The sequence below is a fragment of the Saccostrea echinata genome, unplaced genomic scaffold (assembly GCF_033153115.1).
Source record: "Saccostrea echinata isolate AGI-Se365-2 ecotype Australia unplaced genomic scaffold, CSIRO_AGI_Sech_v1 ptg000062l, whole genome shotgun sequence".
Classification (NCBI taxonomy): domain Eukaryota; kingdom Metazoa; phylum Mollusca; class Bivalvia; order Ostreida; family Ostreidae; genus Saccostrea; species Saccostrea echinata.
Window position 1 is genome coordinate 6,424,851 of NW_026889811.1, and position 14,785 is coordinate 6,439,635.

The 14,785-nt window shown below is 35.1% G+C and overlaps 1 long non-coding RNA gene across 1 annotated transcript; it reads right to left on the reverse strand.

Moving 5' to 3' along the window:
- Positions 1 to 387: 387 nt before the first annotated feature.
- On the reverse strand, positions 388 to 14,566 carry LOC133175503 (uncharacterized). The gene is made up of 3 exons (XR_009719297.1): positions 14,445 to 14,566; positions 4,603 to 4,683; positions 388 to 463 (listed from the first exon to the last, which is right to left on the reverse strand). It is a non-coding gene; the product is annotated as an uncharacterized LOC133175503 (long non-coding RNA).
- Between the last annotated feature and the right edge of the window lie 219 nt (positions 14,567 to 14,785).

Sequence of the window (14,785 nt, forward strand, 5' to 3'; positions counted from 1 at the left end):
TTTGTTTGCGTCTTTGTTGCTAAGTATAACATTACTTTCAAAATATGCATTTAACCTGCTCATCAAAGCATGTTAGGTTAAGAAGTTTTTTTTAAACCTGTTTGTCAATCTAATATGTGGATTTCATTTTTTAGTCTATATGCCCTTTACATCTATGTTACAGGTGGTCTGGGGCAACAAGAATATTTCCGGTCTCATTAAATATAGACTTGTCTCAGAGAGAGAGAGAGAGAGAGAGAGAGAGAGAGAGAGAGAGAGAGAGGTTTTAGTATTGTGGATCAAGTGAGTGTTTAGGATTTGTGCCTCCTGTTTTTATAATTAGTGGTAATTAATGCCTTTGTAATCTTTACAAACTTTGATGTATTATTTCTTTAAAATAACAGATGATGAGGAACAAGTTGTTCTTTAATTGCTGTAAATACAAAGTTCTATCGTATCCAGTCTAGCGGATCACCATCTCCAGCTGGAATAAAAAGAAAAAGAAATCACAATGTTGAAAATAATTCACTACATTCAATTTCTAATTAATTTATATTATTACAGTATCTTATTTGAATCAGTCTTTCTTAAAAAAAACACAACAAAAGTCTGTTTTTAATGGTTGAGTCAAAAATGAGGTATATTAGAGAGGAGAGTGAAAAACCAAGGAATACTAAAAAAAATCGTGTTTGTTTGTAAAGTTAATAAAATCCCCACATTTGATCACCTATGAAGTTTTAAAACTCTGTTATATGGAACGCCATAGCTGCCTGAAGGTCATTTTCATTTTATATGAGGTGGGATAACCTTTATGTGAAGTGGTTAAGTCATTATATATAGTGGTAAAATCATTATATTCAATGAAAACTTTATTATATGCAGTGGTTTTATCATTATATATAGTGATAAAATCATTATATTCATTGATAACTTTATTGTATGCAGTGGTTTTATCATTATATTCAGTGGCAATGTCATTATATGTAGTGGTTAAATAATGTAATGAAGTGATAATATCGATATATTATGTTGTAAAATCATTATATGCAGTGGTTTTTCCATTATATACATTACTGAAATCTTTCTGTGATGTGATGAATTCAATATATACAGTACAAACATAATTTGTGTGATAAAGCAATCATTACATTGTATGAAACCCACTGCATGTGGAGTGCCAAGTTAATTTCATTCAGTGCGACACCTTTACATGAAGTGAAAAATCTATTATGTGCAGTACTAACATCATTATATTATATAGTAAAATTATTATATATATTCCTAAAATCATACTTTGCAGTGGTAACATCTTTATATGAGGTGGTTAATTAATTATATGATGTTGTTAATTTGTTATATGATGTGGTCAAATCTTTATATGCATTAGTCGTTTCATGTTATGCAGTGGTAACTTCTTTATCATCATCTAAACTGGTCCTCTTGCAAAAACATTTTTAAAAAAGTGCGCGGAGTTCCAGTTTAAAGAGTGTTTGAAAATAGGAAACCCGGGTCGTGGCAAATTAAAAGCCGGGACTATTCGAGATTTTTAAAATTTCTGATTTAAAATTTTCAGACTCTTTTTTTAGGCTAATGTGTTTTCGCTGTAAAAATTGTATTTAAATACTTGGTATTTTAGATTTTCTTGACGATTTTTGGTTTCAAGTAAAATTGGTAGGCAGTTTCAATTTTCTGATTTAATATTTTATCTATTGTGCTAGAAGTACTTAGTATTTTAGATTTTTTTTTTTTTTTTTTTTTTTTTTTTTTTTTTTTTTTGGCGATTGTTGATTTCCATGTTGGTAAAATGGGTAGACTGGGTTGGCGATATTTTATGTGTGTGTGTTTTTTTGACATATTTGATAAAAATCTAATAAACTTAAAAATTATTCCTATGTTAAACACTGTATTTTAACTAAAAAAAAAAATCTATTAATTTTTGATAGTTATTTCTTTATTTGAAAATGCTATTTTTATGCAAAATACACATTTTCATTAGAAAAAGGATTATTAAACCAGATCCGATCATCCGGGAAGAACCTGGTGCAAAACACCATAAATCATTTCTAATTTCATAATATGCAAATGTGCACTGGTACATGTATCTATATGCTAGTAGATGGAAGGAAACTGGATTACGTTAAATATGTAATTTGTTTAATACTTTTTTCGGGGGGGGGGGTGTTAAATTACTAATATCAACTATTTATAAGACTGTTTCTAAGACTTCAGAAAACCTTAAATCACATTGAAATGCTTAAAATAAAAATTGCTGCATGAAAACATTTCATTTTCAAGTTTCATCTTTGCCGTCGCCAACGTGGCACGGTGATCAGAGTGTCTGCTCTAAGAGACGCGGAATAAGGAGTCAATCCTTACATCACGGGTTCGATTCCGACAGTGGGACGTTGAGACCGGTCCTTCGTAAGAGACCGCATAAAGCCATAAACCGAGGTCCCGTGCCACAGTAGGTGTTGGAACGAAAAAAATCCCTCACTGCTCAATGGCCGTAAGTGCCAAGTATAGGACAAAATTTGCAGCTCTCCACTGGCAAATTGTGGCGTCTCCATATGAGTGAAAAATTCTCGAGAGGGACGTTAAACAGCAAACAAACAACCAAATTAAAATCATTTTAGCCTTTTTGAATAAAATGATAAAATTAAGAGTTATCCTTCAAGGCTGAGGATCGGATATCCTTAAACCAAGCAACTTACGCGTGATTAAAGTTTGACACAAGGCTTTGCATTAATAGTCCTATAATTACATGTATATGTGATAATACTTTAATTAATTTATATTTTATCAAATGACATGAAGATAATGAACAAGTATCTCGGATTTTTTATTTTTGACTTCCGGGAGATCAAATCCGATTTTAATGAACCATTGGCGTCGGAAGGAAATTGATAGTGGTGTGGCTAATTGAAATAGAAAAAAATCAAACCTGAAAAAAAAAACTTGACAAGCCAAAAAAAAAAAAGGAAAATTGTTCTTTCTCCAAACCCGAAAATCCTATTTCGGGGTGTGTGGGTGGGGGTGGGGGGGGGGTGGGGGGTCGAACATTTTTCAGTACCAAATTCTTTTAAACACTACCAATTACCCTTCTTTCACTACAATGAATCGTGCCTGTAGAAAGTGGGGAGGGGCGGGGGCTAGACCTACGCCCGAATTTTCAATGCCTATATTATGTCTACCTTTGTAAAAAAAAAAAAAGGGGGGGTAAACCCCCCCCCCCCCGGTTCCGACGTCTATGTGAACCGGTTTTTCTTAAACGTGTCATTTCACTCAAAAAATGCCTTTCAAAGAATGAATAATTTTTAACATCAGAATAATTTAAAAGTTTATTAGCTTTCTGTCAAATATGGCCAAAAAAAAAAATAAAAATAAAAAAAAACAAAAAAACAAAAAACAACAAACAAACAAAACACGTAAAATGTCTACTTGATTGCCTACCCGATTTACCAACCTCACGGGCGGATTCAGAGAGGGCCTATGGGACCCCCCCCCCCCTTGTGTCCAAAATATACACAAGATTTAATAAAATCAATTGTTTTTTGGTTTGGCTGTGGGCTACCTACCCCGACCAAAAACTTGTCGGGCCCCCCTTTTCAAGATTCCTGGATCCACCACTGAACTTGGAAATAAACAATCGCCAAGAAAATCTAAATTACTAAGTATTTTAAAATTAAGTGCAATTTTTACAGCGAATACACATTAACCTATAAAAATGAGTCTTAAAATTTCAGCACAGTTGATAAAATCAGGAAGCTGTATAATAGAATCAGAAATTAGAAAAATCTCGAATAGCCCCGGCTTTTAATTTGCCACGGCCCGGGTTTCCTATTTTCAAACACTCTTTAAACTGGAACTCCGCGCACTTTTTTTTAAATAAAAGGACCAGTTTAGATTATGATAAAGAAGTTACCACTGCATAATATGAAACGACTTATGCATATAAAGATTTGACCACATCATATAACAAATTAACAACATCATATAATTAATTAACCACCTCATATAAAGATGTTACCACTGCAAAGCATGATTTAAGGAATATATATAATAATTTTACTATATAATATAATGATGTTAGTACTGCACATAATAGATTTTTCACTTCATGTAAAGGTGTCGCACTGAATGAAATTAACTTGGCACTCCACATGCAGTGGGTTTCATACAATGTAATGATTGCTTTATCACACAAATTATGTTTGTACTGTATATATTGAATTCATCACATCACAGAAAGATTTCAGTAATGTATATAATGGAAAAACCACTGCATATAATGATTTTACAACATAATATATCGATATTATCACTTCATTACATTATTTAACCACTACATATAATGACATTGCCACTGAATATAATGATAAAACCACTGCATACAATAAAGTTATCAATGAAAATAATGATTTTATCACTGTATATAATGATAAAACCACTGCATATAATAAAGTTTTCATTGAATATAATGATTTTACCACTATATATAATGACTTCACCACTTCACATAAAGGTTATCCCACCTCATATAATATGAAAATGACCTTCAGGCAGCTATGGCGTTCCATACTGTTAGGTTTTGGTCACATTAGTCAGCAATGTAAATAAACTTACGTCCTTTGCATGTACAAGTGGGACATCCATTGATGTACACTCTGCCGAACGGACAATAATTCGCACATACTGGTGGACAACCTGTAGGTTATCAAAAGTAAAGTACACTGTATATAATCTTTATGAATAATATCAAACATAAACAAAAGTATATAATCTGTAGGGACGTGGCAAACATTGCCAAAAGTGAAGTATATCATCTGTAAGATGATAACAAACAATGTCAAAAGGGAAGTATATATTCTGAAGGGATGATGTCAAACGTTATAAAAAAGTAAAGTATATAAGCTGTATGGCAAATGTTAACAAAAGTGTATTATCGAGTGGGGTCTGTCAGCTAACATCCGCAACTGTACTCGGCAGTGCTGGTACCGGACATCCATGACTGTACCTGCTCACTAATATCAAAAACGGAATGTCAGAGCAAGATTTTCCGGATTGTTCAACATATTAAACTATATGTTTTTAATTAAGTATGGATTGTTTTTTAATGAAAAATACGAAATGTGTTAATATGGAGGAAAGAAAATTTCTGATTTTAAATAAATCTACTTTATGGAAGGCTGTAATCGCCAAAACGGTAACGGTAACTGGCTTAGTGAATATATCGCGGAAAATATATGTAAACTTGACTATGCCTAAATTTTGTATATCTATGACTGTATACCTGTGCCTGATATACACCATCTGCGACTGTACCTGTGCCGTACATACACACTACCACTGACTCAAGCCGCGCTTGATTAATAACATCCACGACAAAAAATCCTGTGGATTTTCTCCGATTTAAATTTAGACTGAATTCAATTAAAGCGCAATTAACGCTATATATAATCTTTATATTACCCATGACAGTGATACCGAGACAAACGATGTCAGCAGTGATTAGGGAAGGATCCAAAACTTTTACAGATTTGAATTTAAAGCTTTATGTTCAGAGTACAATATGAGCCAGGTCTTTAATTTTTTTTTCGGGGGGGGGGGGGGGGGGGCTGGGGGCATGATTTCAATATCCTACTACGTGCTCAATAATAATGATGAATTTAAAATGAAACATCCTAGTATAATTATAGAAAATATACGAGTAAACAATAAACAAAGTAAAATAAAAAAGAAATTAAAATACATATTGAAATTAATTTGTAATCCTTAATTTTATGTTAGAAAGTATAAGTACGTCACAATATTATTAATTTCACCCATTTCATTGATCACGCAAGTGGTGTCAATGAAAAGCACAGGTTTTTTTCCCATAAATATAAATTTGTATGTCTTACGATATATATTAGTGGAATGGGCTGATCCACCCGTTTTCAATGTGTTATATATAAACATCTCAAGTGCACCCCAGGAAGTAGCCTCCTATGCCCTGAAAAAGAATAGTTCCTGACAAAAAAATTATTTATTTACAAAGTACATAAAATTTACTAGGCACAGGTATCAAAGTTGTAAAAATAGGCTGGAAGACACCCCCCCCCTCCCAAAAAAAAAATTCTCAAAAGAAATAAAAATTAATTTTATATGCATGGAACAATTAACATCTTGACTGGTCGATAACCGTGGCGTGATACCTGAAATATGCAGGGTATGGTATTAAAATAATTGCTCATATTAAAGGAAATTAATGCTATAATTATCGATAACATCCGAAGAAAATATTTGTATAAGTAAATATTTTTATTAGATCCGCCTCTCTAAGATTCTGCAATCAATTGTCTGGAATCAATCTATAGGGAATATCGGTGAATAGCGTTAATAGCACCTTTATTGTGTTCAGCTCAAAGAAAATCGTAAGGAATTTTTTGGGATGCAACATCCACAACTGTACCTGTCCTGACAACTCTGGAAATTTTACACCATGACTGTACCGGTGTCTGACTGACAACATCCACGACTGTACCTGTCCAGTACACACACTTTATTCTACATCCATGACTGTGCCTGTGCTTATAAACAACATCCATGACTGTATCTGTCCAGTACACACACTTTATTCTAGATCCATGACTGTACCTGTGCCTTATAAACAACATCCACGACTGTATCTGTCCAGTACACACACTTTATTCTACATCCATGACTGTACTTGTGCCTTATAAACAACATCCACGACTGTACCTGTCCAGTACACACACTTTATTCTACATCCATGACTGTACCTATGCCTTATAAACAACATCCACGACTGTATCTGTCCAGTACACACACTTTATTCTACATCCAACACTGTACTTGTGCCTTATAAACAACATCCATGACTGTACCTGTGCAGTATACACATCTAACTCTACATCCCTGACTGTACCTGTGCCTTACAAACAACATCCACGACTGCACCTGTGCAGTATACACATCTAACTCTACATCCATGACTGTTCCTGTGCCTTATAAACAACATCCACGACTGTACCTGTGCAGTATACACATCTTACTCTACATCCATGACTGTACCTGTGCCTTATAAACAACATCCACAACTGTACCTGTGCATATATACATACTTTATTCTACATCCATGACTGTACCTGTGCCTTATAAACAACATCCACGACTGTACCTGTCCAGTACACACACTTTATTCTACATCCACAACTGTACCTGTGCCTTATAAACAACATCCACGACTGTACCTGTGCATATATACATACTTTATTCTACATCCCTGACTGTACCTGTGCCTTATAAACAACATCCACGACTGTACCTGTCCAGTACACACACTTTATTCTACATCCATGACTGTACCTGTGCCTTATAAACAACATCCACGACTGTATCTGTCCAGTACACACATCTTACTCTACATCCCTGACTGTACCTGTGCCTTATAAACAACATCCACGACTGTACCTGTCCAGTACACACACTTTATTCTACATCCATGACCGTACCTGTGCCTTATAAACAACATCCACAACTGTACCTGCGTACATGTATGACACACACTACAGCTATGACTGTACCTATGCCTTATAAGCAAGATTTACACACAATAAACTTCTCAGGGTTTAAGAGGTACGTATTGTATACTGTATTTGGACCATCCTACCATAAAAAACAACAATATTTAAACAATTTTCTTTCACTCACAAATTTTGATATTTAAGTGTGTACTTGACTCCTAAAATTTGACCATGAAAATCAATTAGAATCAAGTTCGAGACACAATTAATCATCAGTGTACAGGTGGAAAACTCAAAGCTATAAGTCAACATATAGCCAATTACTATTATTAATTTTAATTAATTTTAATAAACATTTGTCGTATACGTTTGACGTATAATCAGTTGTAAACTATGATAATAATACCCCGCAACTTTGGGGTTGGCACAGAAGAAGGTGTAAAAATGTTTTCATAGTTGAAAACATTTTAGGATGGAATAGTGCATTTTATCGTGTTAACAAAGAAAGACCTATCGAAAATAATTATTGCAGTACATGTAATACTATATGTATCTACACTTCACAATTCAATGTTTAAATGGCATTCAAAAGAATTAAAAAAACAAGAAGTCTGTGAGCCAATGCTCACTAGTAATACCCCCGCTTTGACGTGAATGTACACAAGTTCAGTTATGGACAGAGACAAGAATGAACAAGAAGTTGACATCAGATTCGTACAAAAATGAATCCTACAATATGGCATGCCTAAACAAAGAGTGTGCTAAAATTTCAAGCATCTGCGATGAGTAGTTGCTGAGAAAACTGTGACGAAAATTTTGTTACGGACAGGCAGACAGACTGACACACAGACAGACGGACAGACAGACAGACACACAAGGGTAAAACAGTATACCCCCCTTTCCTTCGGAGCGGGGGTATAATAACCCAATGATGAAACATGACATAAACAGGAGGGGATCGGAAAATGAGGAAAAAGTTGGACTTTTTTTCATGTGCTTAAGAGCCCTCTATACACTGCACACTAAAGAGTTCTAATTTTGTGGTACATTTATGCAAATAGAGTAATCTGCCCTTTCAATAAGAACAAGCATTCTGAGAGTATTGCATTAGCAATACTAGTCCCCTACCGGCAAGTGTAATCTGGTTCCCGTTAAAAATTGAAAATGCCATAATTCCGTCAAAAATCAATGAAGCGGAACGAAATGCAAACTTCATCTATAACTCATCAAGGTAAAGTCACATACCAAAAATCAGCTCAATATCTGTAAACGTTTAGAAAAAAATGCGGAAAACCCCGAAAAAATGAAAAGGTCGTAATTCCGTCAAAAAGCACCGAAGCGGAACGAAATGCAAACTTGATCTGTAACTCATCAAGATACACTCACATGCCAAAAATCAGCTCATCAATATCTGCAAGCGTTTAGAAAAAAAAGTGCGGAAAACCAAGTGGGACAGACAGACAGACAGACAGACCGACAGACGGACGGACAGACTCAGAGGAAACCTATAGTCCCCTCCGGCTTCACCGGTAGGGGACTAATAAAATAAATTGAAACCGGAGGGGACGATAGGTTTCCTCTGAGTCTGTCCGTCCGTCTGTCTGTCAAACTGTCCGCCTAGCTGTCACTCTGTCCCACTTGGTTTTCCGCACTTTTTTCTAAACGCTTGCAAATATTAAGCTGATTTTGGTATGTTAGTGTGTTTTGATGAGTTACAGATCAAGTTTTTTATTTCGTTCTGCTTCATTGATTTTTGAGGGAATTACAATCTTTTTAATTTTTAAGGGTTTTCCACACTTTTTTCCCAAACGTTTGCAGATATTGAGTTGATTTTTGGTATATGAGTGTATCTTGATGAGTCACAGATCAAGTTTGCATTATGTTCCGCTTCAATGATTTTTTGACAGAATTACAGCATTTTCAATTTTTAATGGGAACCAGATTACACTTGCCGGTAGTGGACTAGTATAGTTAATGCAGAAAGCTTGTCTCAATAGCTTTAATACGCATGCTTGAATAAACCATATGATAGCAAGAATGATAGTAAAATTCTGCCACCTATCGCAGAGTTAATTTAGAAAGTTGACATATTGGAATGATTTTTTCATATTCATATACCGAATATTTATGTGAATTTTATCAAAAAACATAACTTACTTGGGAAAACAAAGAGAGATAAGTCTATAATTTTGGTAAAACTTCATCTCTATAGAAATCAACGGAAAATATTTTTACCCCCCCCCCTTCACTGAAACAACAATTCCTTTTAAAGTATTATGAATTGTTATTTCAGAAATTCAAATTTATACCAATTGTTTCTTGTTTCAGGGGAGTGGGTTGTTGTTGGGGGGGGGGGGGGTATGAGGGTGTAGAACATATATTTACATACTAAAAGCAGCAAAAATAGTCATTTTATTGCCAATGAATCTAATATGTCAGTTGACTTTTACATAAGTTAAACATACGGAGAGATTTGATGGTTATTTATCCATTTCCATGAGTATTTGAAAATCTGGATCACTTGTTATGTTTAAAACCCGATTTCAATTTATAAAATTGTCTTACCCTTCCCCCTCTTTATGAGAAGAGTTTTAAATGAGCAGTTAACTTTTTGACACTGGTTTTAAAATAATTAAGCCATTACCTATAAACTCTTCTACAATAATAATAAAACTTGGCAGAAGTTGTGAAGGCGAGGATGGAGTATATCGAAAGAAGGAGTATTTCCTCTTAAAAAAAAAAAGACTAAATCCCAAGCTTTCTTGCAGGCATATATGATTCAATTTTTTGACGGGGTGGGGGTTGCATTGGGGGTGGGGGTTCGGGTCACAAACGACAAAAGGACAAACTTTTAGTAGAGCCTTGAGTAACTTTTCTTGGATGTTGTTAATAACGCAAAGATGCAGTCATGGAAGTAGAATAAAGTGTTTGTACTGGACAGGTACAGTCGTGAATGTTGTTTTTAAGGCACAGGTACAGTCATGGATGTAGAATAAAGTATGTATATATGCACAGGTACAGTCGTGGATGTTGTTTATAAGGCACATGTACAGTCAGGGATGTAGAATAAAGTGTGTGTACTGGACAGGTACAGTCGTGGATGTAGAGTAAGATGTGTATACTGCACAGGTACTTTCGTGGATGTTGTTTATAAGGCACAGGTACAGTCATGGATGTAGAATAAAGTGTGTGTACTGGACAGGTACAGTCGTGGATGTTGTTTATAAGACACAGGTACAGTCAGGGATGTAGAATAAAGTGTGTGTACTGGACAGGTACAGTCGTGGATGTTGTTTATAAGCACAGGTACAGTCATGGATGTAGAAAAAAGTATGCATATATGCACAGGTACAGTCGTGGATGTTGTTTATAAAGCACATGTACAGTCAGGGATGTAGAATAAAGTGTGTGTACTGGACAGGTACAGTCATGGATGTTGTTTACAAGGCACAGGTACAGTCATGGATGTAGAGTAAGATGTGTATACTGCACAGGTACAGTCGTGGATGTTGTTTATAAGGCACAGGTACAGTCATGGATGTAGAAAAAAGTATGCATATATGCACAGGTACAGTCGTGGATGTTGTTTATAAAGCACATGTACAGTCAGGGATGTAGAATAAAGTGTGTGTACTGGACAGGTACAGTCATGGATGTTGTTTACAAGGCACAGGTACAGTCATGGATGTAGAGTAAGATGTGTATACTGCACAGGTACAGTCGTGGATGTTGTTTATAAGGCACAGGTACAGTCATAGATGTAGAATAAAGTGTGTGTACTGGACAGGTACAGTCATGGATGTTGTTTATAATGCACAGGTACAGTCATGGATGTAGAATAAAGTGTGTGTACTGGACAGGTACAGTCATGGATGTTGTTTATAAGGCACAGGTACAGTCAGGGATGTTGTTTATAAGGCACAGGTACAGTCAGGGATGTTGTTTATAAGGCATGGGTACAGTCAGGGATATTGTTTATAAGCACTGGTACAGTCAGGGATGTAGAATAAAGTGTGTGTACTGGACAGGTACAGTCGTGGATGTTGTCAATCAGGCACCGGTACAGTCATGGTGTAAAATTTCTAGAGTTGTCTGGACAGTACAGCAGAATCTTAGAGAGGTGGATCTAATAAAATATTTACTTATACAAATATTTTCTTCGGATGTTATTGATAATTATAGGATTAATTTTCTTTAATATGAGCAATTATTTTAATACCATACCCTACATATTCCAGGTATCACACCACGGTTATCGACCAGTCAAGATGTTAATTGTTTCATGCATATGAAATTAATTTTTATTTCTTTTGAGAATTTTTTTTTTTTTGGGGGGGGGGGGGGGTCTTCCAGCCTATTTTTACAACTTTGTTACCTGTGCCTAGTAAATTTTATGTACTTTGTAAATAAATAATTTTTTTTTGTCAGGAACCATTCTTTTTCAGGGCATAGGAGGCTACTTCCTGGGGTGCACTTGAGATGTTTATATATAACACACTGAAAACGGGTGGATCAGCCCATTCCACCCGTAAATATCGTAAGACATATATTTATGGGAAAAAACCTGTGCTTTTCATTGACACCTCTTGCGTGATCAATGAAATGGGTGAAATTAATAATATTGTGACGTACTTATACTTTCTAACATAAAATTAAAGATTACAAATTAATTCCAATATTTATTTTAATTTCCTTTTTTATTTCACTTTGTTTATTGTTTACTCATATATTTTCTATAATTATACTAGCATGTTTCATTTTAAATTCATCATTGTTATTGAGCATGTAGGATATTGAAATCATGCCCCTAGCCCCCCCCCCCCCCCCCCAAAAAAAAAAATAAAGACCTGGCTCATATTGTACTCTGAACATAAAGCTTTAAATTTAAATCTGTAAAAGTTTTGGATCCTTCCCTAATCACTGCTGACATCGTTTGTCTCGGTATCACTGTCATGGGTAATATAAAGATTAGCGTTAATTGCGCTTTGATTGAATTCAGTCTAAATCTAAATCGGAGAAAATCCACAGAATTTTTGGTTGTGGATGTTATTAATCAAGCGCGGGTTAATTTAATCAAGCGCGGGTTGAGTCAGTGGTAGTGTGTATGTACGGCACAGGTACAGTCGCAGATGTTGTATATCAGGCACAGGTATACAGTCATAGATATACAAAATGTACGCTGTAGTAAATGTTACTTTTTAGAGATAATAGCGATCTACATGATCTATGCAATGGATTTAGGCATAGTCAAGCTTACCATGGCCGTAGGAACCGGGGGGGGGGGCACAGGGGGGCCGTGCCCCCCCCCCCCAATAATTTTGCCGATCTATATAGATTACCATATTAATCATAGATACTATATGCTTGTGCCCCCTCAATAGAAACGTCTGATGACCTTTTTTTTTTGTTTTGTTTTGTTTTTTTTTGCTTGTCAGGAAATTTTTGGTAGTGTCAACTGAAAAATGTATGGCTGTGCCCCCCTCCCCCCCCCCCCCCAAAAAAAAAACTGAAATTGCTTCCTACGGGTCTGCTTACAAATATATTTTCCGCGATATATTCACTAAGCTAGTTATCGTTACCGTTTTGGCGATTACAGCCTTCCATAAAGTAGATTAATTATTAACACATTTCGTACGTTTCATTAAAAAAACAATCCATACTTAATTAACAACATACAGTTTAATACGTTGAACAATCCGGAAAGTCTTGCTCTGAAATTCCGTTTTTGATATTAGTGAGCAGGTACAGGCATGGATGTCCGGTACCAGCATTGCCGAGTACAGTTGCGGATGATAGCTGACAGCCACTGTTGGTATTATCTGTAGTGACGATAGCAAACATTTTCAAAAGTGAAGTACGTATATCCTTTTCAGTTAATACAGAGCAATGTATGATTTTATTTTCGAAATTCCTCGCACGATTACAATTGTTTACATCATTATAAACAAGATTTGTTAGTGAAATACTGATGACCCCGCATGGCAGCTTTAAGGTAAAGTTTCTCAAATGCAAGTCAAACTCTAACGTCAAGATCAAGAGATCAAAAAGTTGATACCCAAAGAAAAGTCTTGTCTCAAGGCCTTAATATAACTTTGAAATATGAAGACCCTAGCATCAACCGTTCAAATGTTATGGCCAAGGTTAAAGTTTTCGAAAAAAGTAAGTCAAACGTCAAAGTCAAGTTCAGATGGGAAAAAAACATTAATGGTGCCCAAGGGGAACGTCTTGTCACAAGAAATACGCATGTGAAATATGAAAGAACTAGCATCGTCCATTCAACAGTTATGGCCAAGGTTAAAGATTTTAAAAAGTAAGTCAAACTCCAAGGTCAAAAATATTTATACAAAGGAAAGGTCTTTTCACAATGAATATACACATGTGAAGTAGAAAAGCCCTAGCGCCAACTGTTCAATAGTTCTGGTCAAGGTTAGAGTTTGGTAAAATTTTGAAAAATGGGTCAAACTCCAAGGTCAAGAGGTCAGATATGTTGGTATTATATGAAAAGTTTTGTCATGTGCAATATGAAAGCTATAGCTCTTACCAATTGAAAGTTAAGGGCAAGGTTAAAATTTTACGGACGAACAGACAGACAGACGGACGGACAGGGCAAAAACTATATGCCCACGAATCTTCGATTATGGGGGCATAAAAATTGTATGCAATTTCTCATGAATTTCACACAATTCATAGGATAATGTTATACATGCAAAGCGAAATTTTTGTTTTAATTAAAACCTGTACATATTTTGTGGGTGGTCAAAAGTATATTATTGATAATTATTTTTTTTTTCCTTTTGCTATTTGTCTCAGCGTGTTCATTTTTCAAAACATAAATGATTAGAGTAGAAAGGGTCAGATGTAGATTCTGGGTCAAATAGATAAAAGAATCGAATATTTCAAAAATCCTTAATTAAGTAAAGTATTTTGAAAGACACTTACCCCCAGGAAATCTTATTACACGTCCCTCAGAACAAGTCACGTACAAAAGTCCGAAAATTAGGAAAATTGAGAAAAGTTTCAGATGCTTCATTCTTTAATGAAATAGTTTTTCTGACACAGTATCAACCATCCCCCACCACTTTATAGGTACGATTATTTTTTTTTCCCTTGGGCCTCTATTTTGATAAATGTTTGTTATTCGGACACAATCCCAAATTACGTATCAGATATAAATTTGGTGAGTTGGTGATAAATTTGTTGGACAGTGACTTTTGACAGGTGACTGTGGGACAATTTAAACATAATTCAAATCGATATCATTGCTTTTAAAAATTATGATA